The sequence below is a fragment of the Neoarius graeffei genome, chromosome 10, assembly GCF_027579695.1.
Source record: "Neoarius graeffei isolate fNeoGra1 chromosome 10, fNeoGra1.pri, whole genome shotgun sequence".
Classification (NCBI taxonomy): Eukaryota; Metazoa; Chordata; class Actinopteri; order Siluriformes; family Ariidae; genus Neoarius; species Neoarius graeffei.
In genome coordinates this window covers 82,456,102-82,469,043 of record NC_083578.1, presented here as the reverse complement: position 1 = coordinate 82,469,043, position 12,942 = coordinate 82,456,102, and the positions used below count along the sequence as shown (strand labels likewise).

The window sequence follows — 12,942 nt, the reverse complement described above, 5'->3', positions numbered from 1 at the left end:
GGTTGCGTAATCTTCGTTTTTCCAAATGGTAATTGCATTGTTTAGACTGCAGAGGAATACATGTGACTTCACCATAGGCGGAAGTAACACAGCAGTAAAACAGCTCTTTAAAAAAAAAAAAAAACACACTAAAAAACAGATCTAAAATGGCAAAGAGCTGTTGTGCGATTGTAGAAATAGAATGAACAAGAAATCAGAGCTCTATTTTTACGGACTGCTGAAGGCTAAAGAAAAGAGAAGCAAATGGAGGCAGTACAAATGTTCATAGCTTTTTCATTTTTATTAAAAGGAATATTTTTGTTAATATGATGTTATATTTTAATCCATCCATCCATTATCTGTAGCCGCTTATCCTGTACAGGGTCGCAAGCAAGTTGGAGCCTATCCCAGCTGACTAGGAGAGAGAGGCAGAGTACACCCTGGACAAGTCGCCAGGTCATCGCAGGGCTGACACATAGAGACAATCAACCATTCACACTCACATTCACACCTACGGTCAATTTAGAGCCACCGATTACCCTAACCTTCATGTCTTTGGACTGTGGGGGAAACCAGAGCACCCGGAGGAAGCCCACGCGGACGCAGAGAGAACATGTAAACTCCACAGAGAAACGCCCTTGTCGGCCGCTAGGCTCGAACTTCTTGCTGTGAGACAACAGTGCTAACCACTACACCACCGTGTCGCCCTATATTTTAATCCAACCTTTACAAATGTGGTTAAATAATTATTGTTGGTTATTAAGAAAATGAAACAAAAGTTTTTTTTTTTTTTTTTTTTTAGATATTTTTTTGGGCTTTTTGCACCTTTATTGGATAGGACAGTGTAGAGACAGGAAATGAGCGGGAGAGAGACGGGAAGGGATCGGGAAATGACCTCGGGCCGGAATCGAACCCGGGTCGCCCACATTCATGGTATGGCGCCTTAACCACCTGAGCCACGACGCCCCCGAAACAAAAGTTTTTATTTAAATTTAAGAAAAGGAATTTTTTTTAAGTTGATAAATAGGAAAATAAAGGTTGCATTTTTTTGTAATAAAAGTTTCTTCATTTAATATTTTTTCAAACATATCACTGAAAAATTGAATCCTGAACCCAATATCGTGAATCAAATTCAATTGTGAATTGGGTGACTTAATTATTATTATTATTATTATTATTACTATATAATTACTATATTATATTTCAGTATTATATCATAAGTATTATATTAAGTATTGAGGTAAATGTATAAATAGTTATTTCAGATGAGTATTGTGGGATCATGAATGACACAACATAAGCCTGCAGGCTTTTTTCCTTTTCAAGGCAGCATGCACAAGGACACAATTTTCCTTTTGGCTCTGTGCATTTTCAGAGCTTTCCATTTCAGGTCAGAGCAGTGACACGTCACAAACAGACGACGAGGCAGCAGCGAAAAACGCCTCCAGCCGAGAGATCTGAGGGTGACAGCGGCAGCTGAAGCGAAACCTATTTTATTTATTTATTCATTTATTCAAAGGTGGGGGAGGGGCAAAAGCGGGGTGAGAGGGAGGAAAGGGGGGATGGGCTTCAATCATGGACCAATCAGCTGCAGCTGCATAAGCCTTAATTCAGACTGAAGAACAAATGATGAGCTGGACTGAATGAAGGTCCTGCTGAGAGAGAGAAGGACCAAGATGAGGGAAAAAAAGAAAGAGCGAGACAGAGCAAGAGCGAGAGAGAGAGAGAGAGAGAGAGAGAGAGAGAGGATTGTGCCAAGTGTCATCCTTGTGTAACATAGTCAGGCTGTACAGAATCATGGGAACGGCAAATTGCTCCCTATCGCATAAAGAAATTTCAAAATGGCTGGTGCAGCGATCAGAGCACTACAGTGAATTAGCATTCACATATTTTCTAAGTCAGAATCAAGACTGCATGGAACACATAATGAACACTATTGAGAACAGGGAGGGTTGTGAATGAGCAGGCAGCTTTGCCTTTCAGAAAAGCGAGCGCTATTGTTTGACACAGAGCCCTTTTGATAAGCAGCCGAGACGGAGGCTGAAAGCAGAGAACGTGCTGCGCAGTCATGATAATGACAGAGTGTGACGTTGGGAACCCCGGTGTGTGACGTTAGGACTGCTGCACTGAGCAAAGGCAGCTCAGGAAATATGCAGTGTGGGCTCAGAGAGAGAGAGAGAGAGAGAGAGAGATTGAGAGACCCAGAGAAAGAGAGAGAGGGAGGCTTATTTGCAAACAAAGAGCGTGTCAATGAAATGACTGCCGGTCGATGATGTATAAGAACGTGACTGCTGGCCTGCACTTACACACTTAGACAACACACAGACACATACACCGAGCCTCTCTCTCTCTCTTACAAGTCTGCACACTGCGGAGGCTGCGTCGTGACTGCTCAGAAAATGACAGGATTCGAAAATGAGGGGAAAAATAATGAACGGGTCTGAATGAGTCTGCATCAGTGCACTTTCATACAAGCTCAAGGGTTTCTGTTGAATAAAGAACGTCAACAGGCCCAAATATTTCTGATGTAAAATAAACACTATAGAGCGAGTCAAATTCCTTTAAAAGCAGAGTTTGATTTTTATTTACATTACAGGCATTTAGCAGACACTCTTATCCAGAGCGAAATACAACATACCCAGAGCAGCCTGGGGTTAGGTGCTTTGCTCAAGAGGACTTCAGCCATTCCTGCTGGTTCAGGGAATTGAACTAGCAACCTATTGGTCCCAAAGCTGCTTCTCTAACCATCAGGCCATGGGTTCCCCATGATTTAAAACATTTGTTCATTTAAATAACTATTCATTATATAATTTTTTTTATTTAATGAATAATAAAATCGATGGGTGGCATTGTGGTGCAGTGGTTAGCACTATCCCCTCACAGCAAGAAGGTTCTGGGTTCGAAACTCGTGGCCGACTGGGGCCTTTCTGTGTGGAGTTTGCATGTTCTCCTTATGCCTGTGTGGGTTTCCTCCAGGTGCTCCGGTTTCCTCCTATAGTCCAAAGACATGCGGATTAGATCATCTCTAAATTACCCATGGGGTGAATGCGAGTGTGAACAGCTGTCTGTCTCGGTGTGTTAGGCCTGTGATAGACTGGGTGTCCAGGGTGAACCCCAACCCTGCTTCTCACCCAAATTCAGCTGGCATTGGCTCCAGCTCATCTACAGCCCTCAATCGGAAAGCGGTATAGAAGATGAATGAATGAATGAATGAATGAATGAATACATTTGAAATCGAATGTATCGCAAGCTTTTTTTAATATGTAAAAAAAAAAAGATTGAAAATAAATAATGACTAAATGACAGGAGTAGTTTTGCTAAGAAATCATAATGTGGTCCAAGACATGAAAAAACTCCGATCCATTCAGTTGCATAAATAATTAGTAAAGATCAGGGCATCAGGAATCAAAATTAAATCGAATCACAAGGTTCCTAAAGATTCTCAGCCGTAAATTCTAAATGGAGGACAGAACTGTGTGAACCGTTCTTTCTCTCTCTCTCTCTCTCTCTCTCTCTCTCTCTAAGGTGATCCACAGCACCAACCATCTGGCTGCTAATGGCGTCTTCTGTCGCAGTCATTTAACTGAAGGCATTAAAGCATTAACGCTTTATGCATTTATGACAGAAGGAGACGAGACGAACTCGCATGCAGTAAACCATCCGTAAATAATATTAGCATTTTTGAGGAATTAGCTAATAGCTTTTTGTGACATGCAATTTTTGCAGGAACATGATCGTGTCCTCAGTGAGAGGGACTCACTGAGCGATACAAGCAGCCCATGAATTTTACATGATGTCACCTGTGTCGTCCAAGTGACCTTTCCCATGGAGGGTACACTCCTTGTGTGCCACTAAGCTTTGTCTATAATTAGTGTAGCAAATACCACTCAGGTATTACACACACACAAACTCCCCCCCCCCCCCCCCAAAAAAAAAAAAAAAAACCAGATGAGCGCGTGCTGAGCTTAGACTTTTCTGGAACGTTTGATTATGTTAAAGCTCACTACAGAACAGTCGCGTCCAGATCAACCATGTCCGGTCCGGTAATCACAAGGACTGATAACAAGCTGTGAAACAGGTGCGAAAAACGCAGTCTGACTCCAATCTCAGCAGGCGCTGTGATGACGACAGGAGGCTATAAATACCCACTGTGGCTCCGTCCCCAGTCTTATAGAACATGCAAAGTGGCACTGAATCAACATATTCAGCCCAGGGAGTCCTGTTGGTATTTGTAATTATAATTACTCATCCCTTGGCAAAAAAAAAAAAATCTGATCTATTGGCTTGGTTACATGTTGCAGATCGCAACAGCTGGTCCTCTCTGGATGGTCTAGACGCCAACAAATGAATTGTAAAAAAAAATAATAATAAATCTCTTGTGGGATTATCATTCAAGAGGATTATAAGACAGTTTAACGGGAACTGCTTTTACTTAATTGTGATTAATTCCAACACTGTTTCAACCACGCACTATAGACTAAACAGTGATTCCATTATTGCGGTGTGATTTAGTAACCCTTGTAACTCTTAAACGACTTTTTAAAAACGTTTTCAACATGGACTCTAAGAACACATACTAAACGTGTACATTTAACCAAAACCATGCACAACACGTGAAAACTGTGTCTAAAATTTCACTTGTGAATCCATTCCCATTCAAGTGCACGTGTGACTTTTGTGTAAGAGCAGTAATTCTGCTGTTCAGCATATCTATTACTGGAAGACAAAAATGTAATCACGATTTCAATGCGATTAAATGTGCATGCCCTACTATGCTTGTGCGGCACCATTTAATCAGAGTCTTCAGATATGATACTGAGCTAGACAAATATACAGCTGGCACAAGATCCCACGAGTCATGTGCTTTAGAGCTCCATTCAAGCAGTGCACATGAAAGGTGTGTTAACAGAAAGTAGCGTGCGTTTGTGCACGTATCACCTACAAATGTAAATATACGGTACTATCAAGGTCAAAGATCACTCAGGAAAGTGCATTCCCAAGAAAGGTGTTTCCTGATCCTGATTTGCTCAGTAAGAAAATCTAACCACGTAGTTAAATAAAGACAGTGATTCATGGGTTACTGAACCAAAATAATAGCAATAGTTTAAATGCACACTGTCACAGGTTTGAGCTCAATAAATTGTGTTAAATCATCTTGAAGGAAGAGTAAACCATCAACAGAGTAAAGAGATTTGAAGTTATCTAGCTAGATAACTAATAGTTATCTATAATTATTAGTTATCTAGCAAGGTATAAAAGTTAATAAGAGGTTCATAAATGCACGACAGCTTCAAAACACATCAAAAAGCTCCAGTATATTCGCACTATTCTGGCAAAAAAAAAACCCCCAAAAACAACAATATAATGATCCCATTATGGAAATAAACCAATGTTATGTTGCTTATGTTTCAGTATATGGTGCAGTTCTTCTTCTCTATATTCTGGCTCGAATATGTATGATTGGATATCACTGTGTAACAGTAACTCAGAAATCTCTTTCTCCATTGAGTCATTTCTGAGTAATTCATTCCATTCAATCCACTGCAATAATTTACTTCCAAAGCAAAGTGACCAGTTATTAGCAGTAGCCACCCAGCTATCTGGCTTCCCTGAACACACCATTATCTAAAACAAGAACAAGAAACCTTTATTTATCACATGTACACTCAAGCACAGACTTAAGCACACAGTGATGCATTTAACCCATCTGAAGCAGTGAACACACACATGCGAGCAATGAGTACACACCCATACCCAGAACAGTGGGCAGTTATGCTACAGTGCCCAGGGAGCAGTTGGGGGTTAGGTGTCTTGCTCAAGGGCACTTCAGCCCAACCTTCGAACCCAGAACCTTCTTGCTGTGAGGCGACAGTGCTAACCACTACACCACCGTGCCGCCCGGTGTAAACACTGCTCCCCGTTTCCTTTCTCTCCCCCATTCCCCTCCCACCAAAATATCCACAATAACCATTGTAGTTTTCCATGGTTTGCATCCACCTCCAAGAATGCCATCGGGGGGGTTGTCTAGTATTCAGTCCAGGAACTCTCACTATGGAGCCTGCTGTGTCATCGCTGAAGGTGCGAGTACACATGTTTACAACAGCTGGGTAAATTTAACGTTTTGGATGCGGTGTCCCTTTAAGCCAAATGATATCAGATACACACTGTGTAATTATTTTAAACATCAAACGTAACACAAAATGTGCTGTCCCAAAGCCGTCAAAAAATTCCAGCTTATTATATTATAGTTAGCCTATTATTAGCAGAGCTCTCGTGTGCAAGGCGTGCTGAGCTGAGCTACATGTTTCAGAGAATATGGTAAAGAATCGAACCAATTTTTGATGGCTTTTGTGACTGTACAACGTCCGTACATACGATGTCCGTGTACCGCCAGAAGGAACCCGATCATAAGTGCAAGGCAACGTATTTCAGAAACACAACCACCGGACAGCGAAATTTGTATTTTTATTTACATAAGATAGATGGGGTTTTTATCCAGTGCTTATTTTAAATTTTCTTTTTAAAAATAATGTGGGATTATTTACTAATACAGCTTACAGAAAATATTGATCAAAAAAAAATCCTGGCATTGTATGCTTTTTTTAACTGAATGATTTCTTACTCTGCACACTCATTTAAACATAATTATTGCATAGTTTAACAGCAATTATGAGCAGCTTCTCTTAGTTGTAGATAAGCTAAAACTGCAGCAGCTCGATATTGATTAGTTCTTCTGTCTGATAATATTGAATGGTAGCTACAGTATATAGTAATGATATAAAGTGAAAGCGCTGGTTCACTGCTGTCCACCAGGCACCCAGCAGAGTCACACCATAATAAATGTTGTGGTGTTGTTTCTGGCGCATGGCATGTAGTGTCAAAGAAAGGAATAAATATGTATTCGTAACTGCAATGTGCATCTCATTATTGGTATCACTGTTGCAAGACAATGCAGTGATTTACTGATGTAAAATACACGACATGACACAATTCGATGGTTCATATGCTTTAATATTATTATTCTATTCAGGTTGATCTTGTGCCCTTGTAAATATTTTGCTCATACACTCATCAGGAGCTTTGCTTTTAGGCAGTGCCTAAATATTATTATTATTATTATTATTCAGTAACTATAGTGACTGAACAGGGATTTCTATTAGCCAGTGAGGAATTAAGTCTCGACCCACTGATGAGTCATGGATGTTTTCAGGGTTTAACTGGACCCACATGCAAAAACCAAAGCATTTTTAACAGTTCTTTAAGGTTTGAGAATGTCGTAGAGAACATACAGTGGGGCAAAAAAGTATTTAGTCAGCCACCAATTGTGCAAGTTCTCCCACTTAAAAAGATGAGAGAGGCCTGTAATTTTCATCATAGGTACACTTCAACTATGAGAGACAGAATGGGGGGAAAGAATCCAGGAAATCACATTGTAGGATTTTTAATGAATTAATTGGTAAATTCCTCGGTAAAATAAGTATTTGGTCACCTACAAACAAGCAAGATTTCTGGCTCTCACAGACCTGTAACTTCTTCTTTAAGAGGCTCCTCTGTCCTCCACTCGTTACCTGTATTAATGGCACCTGTTTGAACTCGTTATCAGTATAAAAGACACCTGTCCACAACCTCAAACAGTCACACTCCAAACTCCACCATGGCCAAGACCAAAGAGCTGTCAAAGGACACCAGAAACAAAATTGTAGAGCTGCACCAGGCTGGGAAGACTGAATCTGCAATAGGTAAGCAGCTTGATGTGAAGAAATCAACTGTGGGAGCAATTATTTGAAAATGGAAGACATACAAGACCACTGATAATCTCCCTCGATCTGGGGCTCCATGCAAGATCTCACCCCGTGGGGTCAAAATGATCACAAGAACGGTGAGCAAAAATCCCAGAACCACATGGGGGGACCTAGTGAATGACCTGCAGAGAGCTGGGACCAAAGTAACAAAGGCTACCATCAGTAACACACTACGCCGCCAGGGACTCAAATCCTGCAGTGCCAGACGTGTCCCCCTGCTTAGGCCAGTACATGTCCAGGCCCGTCTGAAGTTTGCTAGAGAGCATTTGGATGATCCAGAAGAGGATTGGGAAAATGTCATATGGTCAGATGAAACCAAAATAGAACTTTTTGGTAAAAACTCAACTTCTTGTGTTTGGAGGAGAAAGAATGCTGAGTTGCATCCAAAGAATACCATACCTACTGTGAAGCATGGGGGTGGAAACATCATGCTTTGGGGCTGGTTTTCTGCAAAGGGACCAGGACGACTGATCCGTGTAAAGGAAAGAATGAATGGGGCCATGTATCGTGAGATTTTGAGTGAAAACCTCCTTCCATCAGCAAGGGCATTGAAGATGAAACGTGGCTGGGTCTTTCAGCATGACAATGATCCCAAACACACCGCCCGGGCAGCGAAGGAGTGGCTTCGTAAGAAGCATTTCAAGGTCCTGAAGTGACCTAGCCAGTCTCCAGATCTCAACCCCTTTAGAGGGAGCTGAAAGTCCGTGTTGCCCAGCGACAGCCCCAAAACATCACTGCTCTAGAGGAGATCTGCATGGAGGAATGGGCCAAAATACCAGCAACAGTGTGTGAAAACCTTGTGAAGACTTACAGAAAATGTTTGACCTCTGTCATTGCCAACAAAGGGTATATAACAAAGTATTGAGATGAACTTTTGTTATTGACCAAATACTTATTTTCCACCATAATTTGCAAATAAATTCTTTAAAAATCAGACAATGTGATTTTCTGGATTTTTTTTCTCATTCTGTCTCTCATAGTTGAAGTGTACCTATGATGAAAATTACAGGCCTCTCTCATCTTTTTAAGTGGGAGAACTTGCACAATTGGTGACTGACTAAATACTTTTTTGCCCCACTGTACATAAATGGTTCCAAAAATAGAGTGAAAGTTCAGTTCTTTTTTTCCTGATCCCTAAATCATCCTGAGGCAAGTGCTGGCTAGAAAAGGGATTAAAATGTTAACAGATACTATTCTAACTGATGGTGTTTGAGGCAAAGTGGTTCACGGTGTCCTATAGCTGACAACAGCACAGAACACAGTAATGTTTTCTCTAAATTCATCTCGGAATATATTATCGAGAGACATTAGGCAGGGTACACCCTGATCAGGTCATCAGACTACCTCATGGCTAACAGAGATGAACAACCATTCATACTCACACCTCTGGGCAATTTAGAGTAGTCAGCTGACTTTATAAGCATGTCTTTGGACTGTGGGCGGAAACCAGAACACTCAGAGAAAACCCACACAGGCATAAGGAAAACATGCAAACTCCACACAGAAAGGCCCCAGTCGGCCGTGAGGTTTGAACCCAGAACCTTCTTGCTGTGAGGTGATAGGGCTACCCACTGCACCACTGTGCTGCCCTTCTTAAAAATCTGTTTATTATATTCAAGTTCCTGTGAATGAGTTGTTACTATAGCAACAACATAATTGGTTATCGTGTTTACAAAACAGAAATCATCAAAACAGATCAGTATTCTTGAATCTGCAGTAATAATAAAATAAACGAGCGCTGAGCTGGCTGGAGTAAGAGAGCAGAGAACTGTAAGGTTTCCTAAATGCAGATATCCAAAAACTCGGCTCTGTGTGTGTGGATTGAACAAAATGCGGCTAAACTAGGGACGGTCAGATGGTTTTCTCTGCAGAGATCGTAAATTTACTGATGCGCAGGATGAAGAGCGAACAGTCTTCCTCACGGCTAAAAGGTAGACAGACTGTGACTGCATTTCACAGCTGACCTCACAGCCTGATGGAACTTTCAACCACGAGTCTGTGAGATTTATGGGCTTGTTATGTAAGTGTACAAAAGGAATGTGTTGATGAGTAATGAAACTTATGACTAAAGCATATGATTTATAGTATGGTTTCGACGTAATTATTAGGATGCTGGCTGGACAAGGCACTCTAATGTCTTTACAGTGAAGAAGGCAGCACTTACAGGCACTTCTCCTAACCCTAATGTACTTCTTATTAATTAGATGTACATACTGTATTAGGTTTCAGATTATATGGAAGAGTAACATGGCCTACAGTATGTGGCCGAAAATCTCCCGAGGTTGCTTTATCTCCTACAGAGGGCAGGAAATTATGCCAACCCCACAGCATATATAAGCATATATATATATAAGCATATATAAGCATATATATATATATATATATATAAAACACACCTACTGAATAGGCGGCACGGTGGTGTAGTGGTTAGCGCTGTCACCTCACAGCAAGAAGGTTCTGGGTTCGAGCCCCGGGGCCGGCGAGGGCCTTTCTGTGTGGAGTTTGCATGTTCTCCCCGTGTCCGCATGGGTTTCCTCCGGGTGCTCCGGTTCCCCCCACAGTCCAAAGACATGCAGGTTAGGTTAACTGGTGACTCTAAATTGACCGTAGGTGTGAATGTGAGTGTGAATGGTTGTCTGTGTCTATGTGTCAGCCCTGTGATGACCTGGCGACTTGTCCAGGGTGTACCCCGCCTTTCGCCCGTAGTCAGCTGGGATAGGCTCCAGCTTGCCTGCGACCCTGTAGAAGGATAAAGCGGCTAGAGATAATGAGATGAGATACCTACTGAATATAAGACTATGGTCAGGTAATGTAATGGATTTTAATGGTTTAAAGCAACACTGGTATCTTGCTATAGCTATGTGTCACTCGAAATAAAATAAAAATAAAAAGCTACCATTAACACGTCTATAAAAATGACCAAAAATAAAAAGCCCTTTTTTTTCTATTCCTCATATCGGCAAAGTCTCGGACAAAGTGATGTCAATCAAGTGTGCTCATTAGAATAGAGTATTAATCCACACCCACACGGACATCAGAACTATCTTGCTTTGTATACATTATTTAAAAAAGGTTTCTCTGGACCGCTTTGTAGATTTAGTATTTGGTACTTTTTGTGAACAGCAAACAATCTATTGTAGGATTCTCTATTGAAGCTATGAAGGTTCTAGTTTTCATGCTCTAAAGGCGTAATTTCTCAAGCGACCTTCTTTGATAGGGGAACTCAATTCTGCATTTCTCAATTCTACAAAAAGGTGGACAAACCGAAGAGACCCGAACATTTCTAGACTTCTGACCTTTTTGGTTTTCTTTAAAGCAACGTTTCCTAAAAGGGACCTATTCATAATCTTTGGGTTTTCCCAAAGGCTACAAACCAGAGAATGTTTACTGGTTTTTAAAGTGTAAACCTTTTTTCCTCCCTAAAAGCGTAAATCCCCGAACGGGACCAACTCAGAACTCTGTCTGATAGGATAACTCTGTGATCTAGGGTCTAACCTAGAAACTTAAAATTGTCATGCAGAGGGACCCCCCCCCCCCCTTTTTTTAAAAGATTTGCTGCCTAAAGGGTTGTACTTGGTATCTTTTTTAATACAGAACACTATATATAATTACAGAGAACTTACATCTGCAACTACAGATTTCCTTAAAGGTTGCTTATCGCCAGGGTGGTTTGAGGTTTTTCCCTCCCAGCCTATAAAATGCCCCAGTGGCTCAGCACAAAATATAGCCTCTGACAATCAAGTCCAGCTCCTCGCTTTCATGTGGCAGAACCGTTTCATACCAACAGGAGAAGGGGCAAAAGGCGGGTTTACTGGTGCTTTAAAAGCAGTTTTACTGTTGCTCTGGTTTCTTTTCCTTTTACTATCTCCTAATGTGCACTCTATTTCTCATCTCTTGGTTTGTCATCTTTTCGGTTCTGCTGGTTTGACTTGCTCCTTTGGAACCTAGTCTCTTAGAGGGTGTGAGTTCTAGGTTGGTGTTAGGAAAGGCATCCAGCTGTAAAACTCTGCTTGTTTATACCGTAAAATCATGGTAGTTTGTAGTAGTGTCAGTGAGAATGGGACTCCTTGCAATAGGAGCGTCATCAGTGGTAAGGTGATGGTCAACGGTCGTCAGATATGGGCACCACCAGATCGTCATCCTGTGACCACGTCAAAAAATTTTGCATTTAAACTTTGAATTTATCCGAAGAGCTCAGATTGAGTGGCCTCACTGTTGCAGATGCCCAAGATTGAATAAAGTGGAGGAGGAAACTATGTTCATACCATGCAGCATCAAACCCGCTCACCAGCAGTGGAAACTGATGTTAAATAGATAAACAAAGAGAGAGAGAACAAACCAAAGGACCCAACTAAAATCAAACCAAGAACCCAAAAGTGTTCGATATTTAACCTCCCCCCCCCCCCCCCCCCCCCACAAGTGCAGATTCCTATAGGGGACCTCCTCAGAACACGGTCAATTTGGTACCTTTTTTGATAGGGAAACACTCTGTTGTAAGGGTCTACATTTCCTTCCAGGGACAAGCAAAAATATTAAAGACTTTAACCTTTTCAAGAGTGTACTTTACCCAGGTCAAACCTCTTTAACATTTTAACAAACTATTAAAAAGCACCCAAAAGTTTTGAGATCATGTTGAAATCAGAAATCTGCTAAAAATATGCGGAGAATATTTCATGGAAACATACGAGCATTCTCTGATTTTATCTTTTAATATTTGACAATCAAAGTCTAGGACAGATGTAGGTATTCTTGAAACACGCAGAGGGATCACAGCCATAACCACAGGAACTACACATGAACACAGACACGGACTCTGACACGGAGTCATAACAAGGTCTATGGAACCACATTCTGGCCATGAAGTGCCATGAGTGAAACATGAACATTCAAATCAGGCTTTAACAGGTTACCTAAAAAATTTACACTACAATGGATCCATAAAGGTGAATTAGCCGTTATTAAGCCATTTAATATCCTCAGTTAGTACAGTTGGGTTCACTAAAGGGCCACAGAGAACTGCTAATGGCCACAGGTGGTAACGGCGCATCTCTGAGGAGCAAAAGAATTTAATTAAACCCAAAGACACGTTGAGGACACAGAAATGAGCAACAGCGTGACTGGAAAACGGATTCGTTCCAGGAGAACAATAACTGTAAATATT

The 12,942-nt window shown here is 41.2% G+C and overlaps 1 protein-coding gene across 1 annotated transcript in view; it reads right to left on the bottom strand.

Annotated features, from left to right (window-relative positions):
- LOC132893358 (sodium- and chloride-dependent creatine transporter 1-like) overlaps positions 1 to 12,942 on the bottom strand; it is a 99,880-nt gene that overhangs the window by 57,597 nt on the left and 29,341 nt on the right. The window lies entirely within an intron of this gene.